This window comes from Pteropus medius, unplaced genomic scaffold (assembly GCF_902729225.1).
Source record: "Pteropus medius unplaced genomic scaffold, Ma_sr-lr_union100, whole genome shotgun sequence".
Classification (NCBI taxonomy): domain Eukaryota; kingdom Metazoa; phylum Chordata; class Mammalia; order Chiroptera; family Pteropodidae; genus Pteropus; species Pteropus medius.
Window position 1 is genome coordinate 148,816 of NW_024349566.1, and position 16,749 is coordinate 165,564.

Consider the following 16,749-nt stretch of genomic DNA (forward strand, 5'->3'; position numbering starts at 1 on the left):
AAGGACACAAAAGGAGATTCCATGAAAAGAATAATAATATTAAAGTAAACGTGGATAAAAAGAACAAGAAGAACATAGACCAAGGTGGAGATGCTGGGGGAAAAAAGGACAGTTAAAAAAGGTCAGAACAAAGAAAAATAGCACCTGATTTTATAAACCAACAAAATAGAATTGAATAATTTTACTCCAACACATCAACTTCAAAACTAGCACCTAGTCTTCTATGGTACAGTTAAAATGATAGATTCCTTACATTCTCTTTTGTCACAAAGTTTCTATTCCTTTGCTTGCAATTTGGCAGAAGACTTTTTTGCCAAAAAGACTTTCATCTTTTTTGATATATTAGTCTCAAACTTCAGCTTCCAAATGTTTTTCAAAATGTATGTTCACGATGTGTCATTTTTGGGGGGAAAAAAACAATCTTTCTGAAATAAAACTCTAATTATGAAAACGTAGGGGGTTCTTTTTCTTAAAGTGTAGCATTTCAAACAGCTATTTACTTAGTCCCTACTCCATGTGACATCTATAGGGGAATGCAAAACTATTTTCATCAAGAAAATAAATATAAATGAGAATGCTGAAACAATGTTAAAAATATGAATATCAAAAATGATTCAAAGTAATAAATACAATGAGAAAAACTCAGAAAAGAAAAATCTCTTTGAATAGGGATTATACATGAAGGACTTTCATAGGCAGTAGAATTTGAGCTGGGCATCGAAATAGGCAGGTAGGATTTATATCCTGTTTGAGGCCCCTGGGTTATTAATTCCTCTACCTGACTATAAATTCCTTGAAGGAAGATCTGTATCTTACCATTATCTACATCCTCATTGCCTATCACAATGTTTACTAAATGGAATTGACTGGGACAGGAAGTGAAAGAACAAAAACAAAAGGTTAGAACATGGAAAATATATTCTAACAGCAGAGAGTAGAGCATTTGTGTCAGCAAAGTTCTCCAAAGTGTAATCCCCAAACTATCACTAATGTGAAGATGATTTCAAGGGGTACCCAAATAAACATTTTAATAGTAACATTTAATACTTTTATGTGAATGAGAAAAAAAGTATATCCAACTCATCATGCCCATTATTTTGAAGCTATGATAGGTTAAGATGAGACTAAGCAAAAGTAATGTCAATTTAAAGAAAAATATTAAGTAAAAAATAGTACAGGTTATATTTAAATATGACAAAATCTGACAAATGGTGGTATCTGAATGATTGAAATTTGGCAAACACTGAGGGTATTAGAAGAAAATAAGGTCGAAATTTTTAAAAAACAGTGTTCTGGAGAGACTTGAGCTTTTGTTTCATTTATTTGATAGCTAACAGAGATATAAGCTAGGTGGTCTTTCAGAAAGAGTAATCTGGTGGTTTAGATATGTGAAAGAAGGCTGAGAGATCAGTTAGAAGACTATTGTAGTGATATAGCCATAAAAAAAGCAAAAGCCTAAACTAATTTGGAGGCAATGAGAATAAAATTAAAGGAACAGATGTGAGAATCACTCTGAAGGAGAAATGAACTACTTTGACAACTACCACACATGTTTATGTCATTATGAATGTATACGTCATGGAGAAACTCAAAGTTGACCCCAAGGCTTTAACACTTGGTAACTGATCAAATGAAGGCACCAATTATAGAAGAAGAGAAATCCGGAGAAAGGTAATAACTTGTTTGTTCAATCTGAAGAGAGATATAATTATAGATATAAACTCAAAGAGAAGGGAGATCCACTTAAGAGTACAAATTAAAGGGTTATTTCTATATAAGAGATATTTGAATAATGAGGATTAAATCAGATTTCCAGAAGAGAGACTATATAATCCTAGACTCTGTGCCTTGTTCAAATTTAATAAAGAGGAAGGGGAAGTAGGACCAACAAAGAAACTGAGAAGTATGCAGAAAGTAAAAACAAAGAGAACAGAGGAGGCCTAAAACAATTGCAGTCAAAACCATAGAGACATATCCGGAGCATGGTGGATAATAACAAACAGACAAATGACACCAAATGAGATGGTAGTAGCTGCCTAAGACAGTTCATTCTTAGTATCTATTTTTAGGAGTAAAATAGGCAGAAGGAAAGAGAAGGCAGACCTCCTCTCCTCTGCAATGCCCAAACTACCTCTAGAGATCTTGGCACCATATTTAACCTAAGGGACCTTTAGAGGAGAATAACTGAGATAAGGAAGAGAAATGAACATTGGTCGCAGGCTGTACTTCTGCCTCCAGAAAGAAGCAGTAGACCAACTTTTCCCTACTGCCCCCCTAAGTAAACTTAAAAATTTGAATTTTACATATAAAACAAACATAAGAAGACTCTGGAAAATGGAGAAAAGAATGCAGATGAGCTAGGGGTCTTGAAATACAATGAACAACATGGCAGTAACTTCCCTGGATTTTCTTCTTGCCTCATAAATCCCAGACTTTGAACCAAAAAAGCTAGAAACCCAGAAATACCAATAAGCTTAGACCAAAAAGAGCCCAAACAAATGTCTGAAAAGAACATCCTATTATAACATAACTTTTTGGCTCTAATCCAGCCAAATACCACAGAAAAAACTGTGGTCTCACCCCCACCCATCCCAGCAAAGGCCCAGTGAAGAGCCTAGACTTCTACCCTCATGACATTGTAATGAAGTGTCCCAACACCCTCACTGGTGCCGTGTCAGAGACAGGCGAAGTAGGAAGTCAGGACTTTCATTTCTGCTGGCTAGTAAAAGGCCTCCTACCCATGGTGTCTGTCAGTGGATACCAAATGGGGAGTCTGCACTTCCACACCCCTCCCATATGTCTGGCAGTAATGAAATGCTCCTCTTTCCTGCTGGGATTGTGTCAGAAGAGGCCTAGTAGAAAGTGAGGCCATTAGCAATAAATGTCAATGGAGACCAGCTGGGGAGCAAAAACCCCTACTCCTGCCTAGAAGTAACAAGGAGCACTCCCAATCAAGTATCAGCAGAGGCCAAATGGGGAAATGAGCGTCTTCCTTACCTGGCCAAAATGAGGTGGGGCTGCTTCCTCACTTCTCCTTTCAGAGCAGTATCAAAAACAGCTAAAACAGAAGATTTAAATAAGATCCTGACTCTCATAACAACATAAAATTCACTAGGTTTCAGTTGAAAATCATGTGTCATACCAAGAACCAGGAAGACTTAAAACTGAATAAAATTATACAATCAATAGTTGCCAACACCAAGGTGTTTCGGGTGTTAGAATTACCCGAAAAAAAATTTAAAGCTGCCATGATAAAAATACTTCAATGAAAATTATAAGCAAACCAGAAAAAAGTGAAAAAATATTCTCAACAAAGAAATAGAGTGAACAAAGAAATAAAAAAGAAAAAGAAAAAAAACAAATGATTTTAGAACTTAAAAATGTAATAACCAAATCAAAGGCTCAGTCTTACGGATGGAGTCTTTTCTGGATTATTCAACAGCATTATGGGAGAAACAAAAGATAGAATAAGTGAACTGGAAGTTAGAACAAAAGATATTACCAGATTTTGAACAACAGAGAGAAAATAAACTTTAAAAAGGGAATAGAGCCTTTTGGAACTACAACAAAAGATCTAACACTTGTGTCATCAGGATTCTAGAAGAGGAACAAGAGAGTAAGCTGAAAAGTACTTGAAGAAATAAAGGCTGAAAACTCCTAAAATTTGGCAAGAAACAAAAACCTACAGATTCAAGAAGCCAAGCGGATCCCAAACAAGATAGAGATAAATGTTTTTAAAAACCCACACTAAGAAAAATCATAATTGACCTTCTAAAAACTAAATACAAAAAAAAAATCTTGATAACAGCAAGAGAAAAATGATACCTTACCTATAAGTAAAGCAATTTGAATGATAATATATTTCTCATCAGAAACCACGCAGATCAAAAGGAAATGGCACAACACTTTTCAAATGCTAAAAGAAAATAACTCAGCTCAGAATCCTATACCTAATGAAAATATCCTTTAGGAATAAAGGAGCAATCAAGACATCCAAAGATAAAGGAAAACTAGGACAATTTTTTGCAAGTAAACCTACCCTAAAAGAATGACTAAAGGAAATTCTCTAAATAAAAAGGAAACAATAAAAGAAGGAACCTTAGAACATCAAGAAGGAATAAAAAACAGCCAGAAAAAATATAGATAAATATAATAAGCTTTCCTTCTCCTTGAGTTTTCTAAATTATGTTTCACAGTTGAAACAAAAATTATAATACTGTCTAATGTACATAAATGTAGATAGAGGAAATATTTAAGACAATTATAAATGGGGAAGGATAAAGGGACATAAAAAGGATGTAAGGTTTCTATATTATTCTCAACCTGGTAAAATGATGACACCAAGAGACTATAGCTCGAGTGACATCAGAAGCATGGCATTGTGAGGGGTCCTTTTAATCTCTCCCCTTGAAATTACAACAAATGAAACAGCTATAATCCAACAGAAGATTCCCAGCCTAACACACAAACACTTCTGAGAGATCTGTACATCAAAGCATCTGAAGGTGGGTGAATCAGACATGCAAGGGAGGATGAAAGGGAGAAGAGCAAAGATGGGCCACCACAGATGCAGCTTGGAGCTCTCTGAGGGACTTGGGGACAGGGAAAAATCAGGTTGTGGCATGCACTTTCTGTACCCCAAGCATTTCTGCCTGGGCGATCAACATATACTATGGGGAAACCCAGTGATTAGAGTGGAGACCAGGGCAGAGACAGAATACAGAGGTATGACTGCTATGTTCTAGCAACTGCCACTGCCAGGCAGAAAGCTGGGTCATGAAGCCTGACCGCCACCCCCACCCTCCCAGAGCTAGCAGCAGGCCCCAGTGGAAACTGCAGCAGCATGTTGGGCTACAGCATAGAAAGTCTGCAGCTTCAGGAACTGAGCAAACAGCTTCTGAATGGCAGAAATACATTGTGGCTGTCTCAGTGACATGAGTGGAGATAAGCAGGTGAGGCAGCTGAAGGCTAGCAGTCACCATTACTGGGAGAACAAAGGCACACCGGTGTCCTCTGTTAATCAGAATCCCCACCCATCCAGGCTAATCTTGACAGAGGCCCTGGGGCACCTCAGGCAGCACAACACTGCATCTGGCTGCTGGGATAGCACTGGGACTTCTAGGCTCTTCAGGGGATTTAAACCCCATCACCCACCGCGTTCTCCCACAGAGGTGGAGGGCTGGGACCAAGACGACCTGATCACAGAAGAAATACACAGCTCCCTAGAGAATAAAGAGTGAGTTTGTTTGTTTGTTTGTTTGTTGTTTGCTTTACAATGTAGCAGAACCTGGGGGGCCTGGGCAGTGCAGGAGGCTTATGTGCCAACAAAAAAAACCTCTTATCAAACCGTTAAAGAGAAATCACTCTAAATCATAATAATATTTTTTAGAAACACAGAGTACATTCCCATTAATGCCTAGGCAGAGAAATAATTTATCAAATACCCTGAAAAACCAAGGCAATAAAGCAGCTCGAAAGAAAATTTATGTCTCCTGAAAATAGACTTTAAGATATAGAAATATGCAATTTAAATGACAGAGAATTCAAGATTGCAGTTCTGAGAAAACTCAACAAGATGCAAGGAAACACAGATAGGCAGTTTAATGAACTCAAAAATAAAGTCAGTGAACAGAAGGAATACTTTACAAAAGGTACTGACACTCTAAAAGAGAACCAAATAGAAATTCTGGAGCTGAAGAACACAATAAAAAAGATGAAGAATGAAATAGCAAGCTCAGGAAATATAACTGACCAGATGGAGGAAATAATTAGTGAAATCCAAGACAGAAATCTGGAAATGATACACATGAAAGAAGAGAGAGACTTGAGAGTGAAAAAACAATGAAAGAACTCTGCAAGCACTATCTGACACCATCAGAAACAGCAAAATATAAATAGTGGGTATGTATACCAGAAGGAGAAGAGAGGAAGAAGTGAACAGAGAGCTTATTCAAACCAATAGTCGAGAAGAACTTCCCAAACCTATGGACAGAACTAAATCCTCAAAACCAAGAAGCAAACAGGGAAGGAAGAGGAAGATAGCTGACTAGGTAAAAGCAGGGTTCACTCCTCCCAGATCTGCTTTGAAATTACAACCAAATGATAAAATAATCAACGTGGAGAATCACCTGAAGTCCAGTTGATCATAACACATAGGTCTGATAATATAAAGGAAGAGACACATCAAAGCCAATAGGAGGGGCAAAGTCATGAATCCAGCTGGCCCCATACCCACGGGTGGTAGAAGAACACCGGGAGGGAGAGGCTGCAGAGGCTCCCTTGAAGGAGAGGGGGGTTCTGTCCTCGTTCGGGGACTCCCCAGCCCAGGGTCCCAGGTCAGGGAAGAAGGGTTTCCAATAACTCTAAGTGTAAAAATCAGAGGGGATTCTGCCTGTCTGGGCGAGACAGAAGGAGACTGAAACCCTAGACGCCCCTTTAAATGGCCCATGCACAGGCTCTCTCACATGGGGCACTGGAGGTAGGTCAGAGACTCCCGCAAGATTCATACAGGCAAAGACTGCATTACCTGATGCCAGAACAAGGGCTTGATAGGCAGCTGCCTTTGTGCCTTAGTCGGGAGCTCCCCTAGAGGCAATCTACAGACCATGCCAGCTTGACTTTACAGACCCCTCCCACAGGGCCATTAGGAAGCTGCTAGCCTGAGGGGATCAGCCCACCCCACTCAACCTGCAGATTGCCTAGGGCTTTTGTTGCTTGGCGGCTGCCACACCCTGCACCATTTCAGGGCCAAACACTCGCAGCAGGTAGCCAGGACTATAAGCATGCATTTTGGAGACAGTTTCAGGCAGATCAATGCTGCCAACACAAACTTGGATGGATCTCAGTGTTCTGTGGGCCATTCCCAGACAGCAGCTGATCTTGCTGTGATCTGTGACTTTTGTAGGAATGCGAGAACAGTTACCGAAGTTGCAGCAAGACTGAGGATATAATGTCTCCCTGAGACCCCACCGCACCCAACCAACAAATTGCCCGGGGTAGCCCATTGACAGTCAACTGCCACCGACCTGCCCCAACCTAGGTCAGGTCTTGCAGTCAGCACTGGCAACAAGCTTTGGCTAGCACAGTGAGGAACTGTGGAGAAATCAGTTGCAGGCAGACCTCTGTTGCCTGCAAGAGCTGCAATATCACGTGGGGGAGGGGTCTCAGTGGTTTGTGGAACCGATCTAGACAGCAGCTGGTCTCACTGTGATCTGCGACTACAGCAGGAACGCCCAGGCACAGAATTTGAAGCAAATTTGAGGCTGTATTGGCCTGATGGCCCTTGTCTCCCTGAAATCCCACTTCACACAAGCCACAAAGTGCCTGTGCCCATTGACAGGCAGCCTCCCTCTCCTTGCTCTTCTGTGAGATTGTGCATCTACACAGGCACCAGACCTTGTCTAACACAGCACATTCAGGGAAAACAGTTGTTTTCAGGCAGACCACTACTACCTGTATGAGCTGCAATGTCTCTTGGGGGGATTGCAGGGGTCTGTGAAACCACCCCAGACAGCAGCTTGTCTCCTTGTGATCTATGACTACTGCGGGAATGTGCAAACACAGAAATTTCATAAAATTGAAGCTATTGTCCTAATGGCCCTTGACTTCCTAAGATCCTGCCCCAGCCAATCCACAAAGTGCCCGTGACACATTAATAGGCAGCTGTCCCTGAGCTGGGGTGGCAATTCTGTGCAGTCAACAGATCTCAGCCAGCAAAGTGAGCAAAGTTCAGGGAATACAGTGACAGAAAGATCTCTGCTGCCAGCACAAGATGCAGTATCACTTGGATAGATCTCAGGGATTCTGTGGGCCCATTGCAGATGACAGTAGGTATCTGACTTTGGTGGAAACTTGCAGTCCCAGAGCTGGCAGCAAATCTGGTGCCGAGTAGGCCTGACAGCCCCATGCCTCACTGAGATGATGTCCCACCTAACCCACAAATTACCTGTGGCAAGCCTGCTCTGAGGCAACCCAGTGTCATCTTGTGCTTTCTTTGGGTCACAAATTCAACAGCAAACAATAGCACTCAGTTCATGCAACTCATGCAAAGCCCATTCATCTGGGAGAAGCATTTGGTGGCAGGCCACAAACTCATGCCCACAAGCTTCATTAATTCTTAAACCAAGCTTGAGTATTTGCAGACCCAAGGTGAGCAGCAGCTAGCCTTGGTATGATTGAAAACTTGTACAGGGAACCACAGAAACAGCAATGGCATGCAAAATGACACTGCAGAGGCAGGGGAAATTTGTTCAATAGATCCAAGAGGCTCCTAGGGTCACTGCACCACTCAACACACATATCATCCAGAGGCTCTTCCAGTTTCAGAGACTTATGGACAACTGACAGGAAGTCACAGGCCTTGAGGAGCACTGATCCTTCTGCTAAACTGCCCTAGGTCAGAGATGGGGGATAACCAGAACACTGCCTACAGCACTGTCTCTTCCACTTACCTATAGATCCAGTATAGGCAACAACCAACTGCGGATCACTTTGTATCTCCCACCAGGTAGCCTTGAGCAATCAAAGGCAGCAGCTGACCTTGGCCTACGGGGGAGCCTCTCCCAAGGGGCCACAAAACCAACATACGCGGAGGCTGGCACTAGAGAGCAGCAGATCAACTCCTTACTAGTCCCATAAGCAGTACACACAAAGGATAGTCTCAACAAGTACACAAGCCAGCTAGAGCAAACCACACTGGGGCCAACTCCGACACAGCAATATTACGCTGAGGTGCAGCCAATTCCCACAATCAGTCATCCTGAGCGTTAATCCCCTTCACTAATATATTAACAGCAATAAAGGCTTAGCTACAACAGAAGATCACACATAACCCACACAAAGATCACATCCAGAGTCCCCAGCATGGGAGATCAAGGAGAGTGTGCCACTGTGCTACACAGGACCACTTCTACATGAGGCCATCTGGCTAAGGTTGAGAGATGAAACAAATATTTGTAACACATAGAAACAAACACAAAGAGGCTAATAAAATGAGAAAACAAAGAAACATGCCACAAATGAAACAACAGGAGAAAACTCCAGAAAATAAGCTATAAGAAATGGAGGCAAGCAACCTACCAGAAACAGAGTTCAAAATAATGGTTATAAGGATGCTCAACGATCTTAGGGGGAAGATGGATGAGCACAATGAGAACCTCAACAGAGAGATAGTAAGCATAAAAAAAGACATAGAACCCATAAAAAAGAACCAGACGGAAATGGAAAATACAATAACTGAAATGAAGATTACACTAGAAGGATTCAACAGGAGATTGGACAAAGCAGATCGAATCAGCAAACTGAAAGACAAGGTAGCGGAAACAAAAAGAAAAAAGAGTTTAAAACTTTGAGGATAGTTTAAGAGACCTCTGAAACAACATGAAGCGCATCATGTTGTTTCAAAGACAAAGAGAGAATCTTAAAAGTAGCAAGAGAAAGGCAACCGGTTATGTACAAGGGTACTCCCATAAGAATGTCTGCTGGGTTTTCAATGGAAACTTTGCAGGCCAGAAAGGACTGGCAAGAAATATTCAAAGTTATATAAAACAAGAATCTACAACTACCCAGCAAGTCTTTCAATTAAAATAGAAGGTGAGATAAAGAGCTTCCCAGACAGGAAAAAGTTTAAGGAATTCATCACCAACAAGCCAGTATTACAAGAAATGTTCAAGGGACTTCTGTAAAAAAGAAGAGGAAAAAAAGAAAAAACAAATAGAAACAGTAAAATGGCAGTAACTGTGTACTTATCAGTAATCATGTTAAATGAAAATAGATTAAGTGCTTCTATCAAAAGACATAGGGTAGACGAATGGATAAGAAAACAAGACCCATACATATGTTGTCTACAAGAGACCCACTTCAGATCAAATGACATGCACAGATGAAAGTAAAGGGATGGAAAAAAATATTTCGTGCAAATGGAAATGTAAAAGCCAGGGTAGCAATACTTATATCAGATAAAACAGACTTTAAAATAAAGGCTATAATAAGAGACAAAGAATGGCATTACATAACGATAAAGGGATCAATAAAAAGGACATAACCCTAGTAAACATATATGACCCAACATAGAAGCACTAACATACATAAAGCAATTATTGACTGACATTAAAGGTGAGATCAACAGTAATACACTCACAGTAGAAGACTTTAACACCCCATTGGCACCAATGGACAGATGTTCCATACAAAAAATCAATAGGGAAACAATGGGTCTAAAAGACACACTTGATCAGATGGATTTAACAGATATTTTCAGAGCATTTCACCCCAAAGCAGCAAAATATATATTCTTCTCAAGTGCACACAGAACATTTTCCAGGATAAACCACATGTTAGGACATAAAACACATCCCAATAAATTTAAGAAGATTGTAATCATATCAACCATCTTCTTTGATCACAATAGTGTGAAACTAGAAATCAACCAAAGAGAGAGAGAGAGAGAGAGAGAGAGAGAGAGAGAGAGAGAGAGAGAGAGAGACTGGAAATACACAAACACGTGGAGGCTAAATAACATGCTACTAGACAATGAATGGGTTAACAATGAGATCAAGGAAGAAATTGAAAGATACCTAGAGACAAATGAAAAGGAAAACACAATGATTCAAAAATCTCTGGGACATAGGCAAAGCAGTCCTAAGAGGGACATTCATAGCAATACTGTCCTACCTCAAGAAACAAGATAAAGCTCAAATAAACAATCTAACTTTACACTTCAAACAAAGCCTAAAGTGAATAGAAGAAAGGAAATAATAAAGATTAGAGCAGAAATAAACAAAATAGAATCTAGAAAAAGAATAGAAAAGATTAATGAAACCAAGAGCTGGTTCTTTGAAACGATAAACAAAATTGGCAAACCCTTAGCCAGACTCATGAAGAAAAAGAGAGGACTCAAATAAAATTAAAAATAAAAGAGGAGAAATAACTGTGGACTCCCCAGCAATACAATGGATCATAAGAAAATAATACAAGCAATTATACGCCAACAAATTGGATGATCTGGAAGAAATGGACACATTCCTAGAAACATACTATCTCCCAAAACTGAGTCAACAAGAAACAGAAAATCTGAACTGACTGATTATCACCAAAGAAATCAAATTGGTAATCAAAAACCTTCCAAAAAACAAAAGTCCTGGACCAGATGGCTTCATAAGCAAATTTTACCAAACATTCAAAGAAGAATTAACATCTTTTCTTCTCAAACTATTCTAAAAAATTCAAGAAGAGGGAAAGTTCCCTAACTTCTTTTATGAGGCAACCACTACATTGATTCCAAAACCAGACAAAGACATTACATTAAAAAGTAAACTGTAGACCAATATTTCTTATGAACATTGATGTAAAAATCCTCAACAAAATATTAGCAATTCAGCAATACATTAAAAGTATCATACACCATGATTGAGTTGGATTTATTCCTGGGATACGAGGTTGATTGAATATCTGCAAATCAATTAATGTGATATACCACATTAACAAATTGAAAGATAAAAACCATATGATCATATCAATAGATGCAGAAAAAGCATTCAACAAAATCCAGCATCCATTTATGATAAAAACTGTCAGCAAAGTGGGAATAGAGGGAACATACCTCAACATAATAAAGGCCATATATGACAAACATACAGCTAACATCATACTCAATGGGGAAAGGCTAAAAGAATTTTCCTTAAGATCAGGAACAAGACAAGGATGCCCATTTTCATTACTTCTCTTCAACATTGTATTGGAAGTCTTAGCCACAACAATAAGACAGGAAAGAGAAATACAAGGTCCAAATTACAAAAGAAGAAATAAAACTCTAGTTATTTGCCGACGACATGATCCTGTATAGAGAGAACCCTAAAGATTCCACTAAAAAACTGTTAGAACTGATCAATGAATTCAGTAAAGTATCAGGATACAAAATTAATATTCTGAAGTCAGTGGCATTTTTATACACCAATGATGAACTTTTAGAAAGAGAAATTAAGAAAACAATCCCATTTACAATTGCATTAAAAACAATAAAATATCTGAGAATCAAATTAACCAAGGAAGTAAAAAACCTGTTCTTAGAAAATGATAAATTGTTTTAAAAAGAAATTGAAGATGATACAAATAAATGGAAGCATATACCATGTTCATGAGTAGGAAGAACCAACATCATTAAAATGGCCATACTACCCAAAGCAATCTATAGATTCAATGCAATCCCTATCAAAATACCAATGGCATTTTTCAGAGAGCTAGAACAAATAATCCTAAAATTTATATAGAACCATAAAATACCGCAAATAGCCACGGCAATCTTGAGAAAGAAGAACAAAGCTAGAGGTATCACACTACCTGATATCAAACTATTCTACAAGGCTACAGTAATAAAAATAGCATGGTACTGGCATAAAAACAGATATATTGATTAATGAAACAGAATAGAAACCCCAGAAATAAATTCATGCTTATACGCTCATCTAATATATGACAAAGGAGGCAAGAATATAAAAGGGGTAAAGACAATCTCTTCAATAAATGGTGTTGGAAAAATTGGACAGATAATGCAAAAAAAGAAACTGGACCACCATCTTACACCATATACAAGAATAGACTCAAAATGGATTAAAGACTTAAATGTAAGACACGAAACCATAAAGCTTTTAGAAGAAAACATAGGCAGTAAGCTCTCTGTTATTACTAACAGGAATTTCTTTTCAGATATATCTCCTCAGGCAAGGGAAACAAAAGAAAAAAATAAACAAATGGGACTACATCAAACTAAAAAGTTTTTGCACAGCAAAGGAAACCATCAACAAAACAAACAGACAACAGACTGGGAGAAGATATTCTCTATGATACATCTGATAAGCAGTTAATATCCAAAAATACATAAAGATCTCATACAACTCAACAACAAAAAAACAAACAATCTAATCAAAAAAAAATGGGCAGAAGACTTGAACGGATATTTCTCCGAAGAAGAAATACAGATGGCCAATAGACATATGAAAAGATGCTCAGGGTCACTAATCATCAATGAAATGCAAATTAAAACTACAATGAGATATCACCTTCACCTGTCAGAATGGCTATCATCAACACATCAAAGAACAAGTGTTGGCAAAGATGTGGAGGAAAAGAAACTCTCATACACTGTTGGTAGGATTGCAAATTGGTACAGCCACTATGGAAGTTCCTCAAAAAAGCCAGTATGGAGGTTCCTCAAAAAACTAAGAATTGATCTACCATATGATCCAGCAATCCCTCTACTGGGTATTTACCTCAAAGACTTGAAAACTCATATCCAAAAAGATATTTGCACACCGATGTTCATAGCAGCATTATTCACAGTGACCAGGACTTGGAAGCAACCGAAGTGTCCTACAATAGATGACTGGCTAAAGAAGCTGTGGTACATATGTACAATGGAATATTACTCAGCTATAAGAAGAGATAAAATACTGCCATTTGCGACAACCTGGATGGATCTCGAGATAATCATGCTAAGTGAAATAAGGCAGACAGAAAAAGTTGAAAACCACATGCTATCACTTATATGAGGGATACAAACCTAATAGCAATAAACAAACTGGACAAACAAACAGAGACTCATGGACATGGACTATAGATTAGTGGTTACCAGAGGGTAGGGGAGAGAGGAAGGTAGGCGGGGTAAAAGGGGTCAAATATGTGGTGACAGAAAGAAATTTAACTATGGGAGATGAACGCACGGTGTAAACATATATACGTCTTTCTGTTAAAGCGTACAGCTGAAACATGTTGGATTTTGTTAACCAATGTCGAAGAGAGAGAGAGAAGAGATAGAGGAGGAGAGGGAGGAGGAGGAGGAGGAAGGAGAAGGAAGGAAGGAAGAAGGAAGGAAGGAAGGAAGGAAAGAAAGGAAAAAGGAAGGAAGGAAGGAAGGAAGGAAGGATTGATTTAACAGCCGACCAGATCAAGCAAAAGGAAGGATCAGGAAATACAAATACAGATCATTGGAAATGATTCAGTTATGGGAACAAAAAGAAAAAAGGAAAAAAAAAGTGAAGAAAACTTAAGGATCTTATGGGAAACCATAAGCAGAGAAATGTATGCATTATACTTCTTCTCCTTTACTTTCTCATACCTTTATAAATTCTTATTGTGAGCTCTCATTTTAAGTTTCTAGGAGCTCTGTACTTATTTTTTAATTATTTCCTTGTTTAACCATCTGGTTCTTTCACAGATGTGATACTTAATTTTATCTCTTTGAAGATATTCATTATAGTTCTTTTTTTAAGTTTTCTTAAATTGGTTTTGTTCCTTCCCATTTCCTTCTTTTTAGCCTCTGCCTTAGTTATTGGGTGGTTTTTGCATTTTGGTCATACTTGGTGGTCCCTTATGAAACCTCATACTTCAGCATCTTGCTCTCTAGCCAAAGCCCACCATCCTTAAACCTCTAGCACTCTTGTGTTCCCACTGTCCTTCTTTGACCTTGTTAGTACCTCCAAGCACTTCACCCTTTGGTTTTCATTCAGTCTCTTTTCTTCCCTTACCGATTTTATTTCTCGAAACTTTCTGGCCTAAACCATGATCAGTCAATTCAGCTACACTCCCACTGCAAACATCCTATTACTGGATCAGATCAACTTTGCCTTCTCAGTTGCCAGAGGGTTAAAAAAAAAAAAAAAAAAAAGGGCCTGTAAGTTGGTCCAACTCCCAATTCTCTCATTTCCATGATCCTCTGAGCCTCCAACATGCTCACTTCAGCATGTCCTTTTTCCATTGCCCGGGGCGGTTTTTTCAAATCTTCAGCATTCCTCTTAAAACACTTAATAGTTCTCATTCTCAGTGGAGAATCATGCCTGCTATTTCTCGCACACACAGAAAATTAAATTTATCAAGCCACAACTCTGTCAACTACCCCAGATATTTGTCCTTACGTCCTTCTTTCATATTAGAAGTGACATTTCTGCTTCTATCCAAATTTTTCGGCCTCCACTTGTGCTCTAGTCAAGTTATTCTTGAACTGAAGAGTGAATTAGAATCTCCTGGAGGGCTTGTTAAAGACCTACCCTCCATAGATTCTGATTTATTGGACCTGGGATGAAGTCCAATAATTTTGCATTACTCACAAACTCCCAGGCAATGCTAATGCTGCTCATTTATGGACCATCCTTTCAGTATCCTGCTCTAGATTCCATCATCTCCTACCTCCCAGAGACCCTTGCTTCATTTTCAGTCTCTCTCCTGTCTCCCCTGCTAACCCCTTACATACATATAAATACAGTCAAGATTCTCCAATCTTGAAAGAAACTGTCAGGATCTATCATTCTACCATTCTTCATAACTGAGTTTTTCAGGAGTCATACTAATACTCTCTCTACTTCCTCACCACCCATTTACTTCTCTACTCTTTGTACTTACCATTTGACTTCTACTCCCACTAGAGAATAGAAATGACTCAGGTCTTAAATCCAGTAGACAAGGTGCTAACCTTTCTTGATAGTTGTTGGCTTTAATTCTTTTCCTAGTTCTAGAAGATTACGTATCTTAAGGCCAACCCCTTGAAAAGACAATATCATTTTGAATCTTTCTGACCACACACACAGAGTTTACAGGACTAAAAGACACAATTATCCCTCCTTTATTTGCTATTAAATGCTTGCAAAACTATATCCAAATATTACCCACACTACTCCTGCCTTCGCCCAGAGGTAGAAATCTTCTTTGGTGCAAACTATCTTGTACGTTGAAGCCTCCCGCCTCCCTGATGCAACGTCCTCATTCTCCCTGGTGAGCTCCTCTTGCTTCAATGATGTTGTTTCCAAGGTTCTGGCCTGCTGTCTTCTCACTTTCACATTCTGTCTGAGACACATCTTCCATCCATGGCTTAGGCCCATTACTACAACTTAATCCAGCCTTGCAAAAGCTTTGATTCACTAAGCTGCAAAAATATACATTCCTGTTTCTGAACTTCATGTCTCAGAGCATATCCCCAGGCAGAGTAACTGGAAAGTACCCCAAATTTCTTCTACCTGATCACTTGTACTCTACAAGTATTAAGTCTTATTGGTTCTATCCCTTATCCACAACCCACCCAATCTACGCCTGCCTGAAAACAGAATTTCTAGAGTTTTCATCTGGATGACTTAGCCTCCTAAGGGTCTACCTATATCTTCAATGTCCACACTGTAGAGTGACCTGAAATCTAAAATGTAGTGGTATTAACCTTCTACTCAAAACCTATATCAGCCTCATCTCTGTGGCTCCCATTCCAGCACCCAACATTCTCATCATTGCAAAGTACTTAGTTGCCACGTCCTCTTTCTACCCTACTGCGTGACAAGGTCCGGAGATGGGGACAGAGGCTTCAAGGAATGCATTGCCAAGAACGAGGATGTGGCATGTGTTTAGGGATAATTGGTTTCTTAAAAACAATCCTATTAATAGGGGGAATTTGTGTAGCACAAATTCTAGTAAGTGTAAACGCTATACAAATGGATTTCCTCAAAATTGGCTCTGAGGAAAACATAGTAAATTCCCCGCGTATGGAATCAGCTCTAGTCACCCTGACGTGTCCAGAATGCGTAAACCCTTTATTTGAACAATTATTAAGGGAAATTCCTTTTGATGCGCCTCTTAAAGATATTATGAATAAATTATAACAAGCTGAATTACTGGAACCAGTTTATACTCCTGTTCCCATGCAGTTAGTAGAAAAATTAGTAAAGGATAAGAAATTTACTCATAAGCCTGTGCCTACTATGGAAGGGCCTCCTTTTG

At 39.1% G+C, this 16,749-nt stretch overlaps 1 long non-coding RNA gene across 2 annotated transcripts in view; it reads right to left on the bottom strand.

Moving 5' to 3' along the window:
* The window catches only part of LOC120618887 (uncharacterized), an 87,645-nt gene that overhangs the window by 54,262 nt on the left and 16,634 nt on the right, over nucleotides 1-16,749 (bottom strand). Inside the window, exon 3 of one of the 2 annotated variants that reach the window (XR_005657325.1) lies at nucleotides 3,001-3,058. The exons of the other annotated variant lie outside the window; for it this stretch is intronic. This is a non-coding gene — a long non-coding RNA (uncharacterized LOC120618887). Of the gene's footprint in view, nucleotides 1-3,000; nucleotides 3,059-16,749 lie in introns of those variants that run through there. 2 annotated transcript variants of the gene reach the window in all.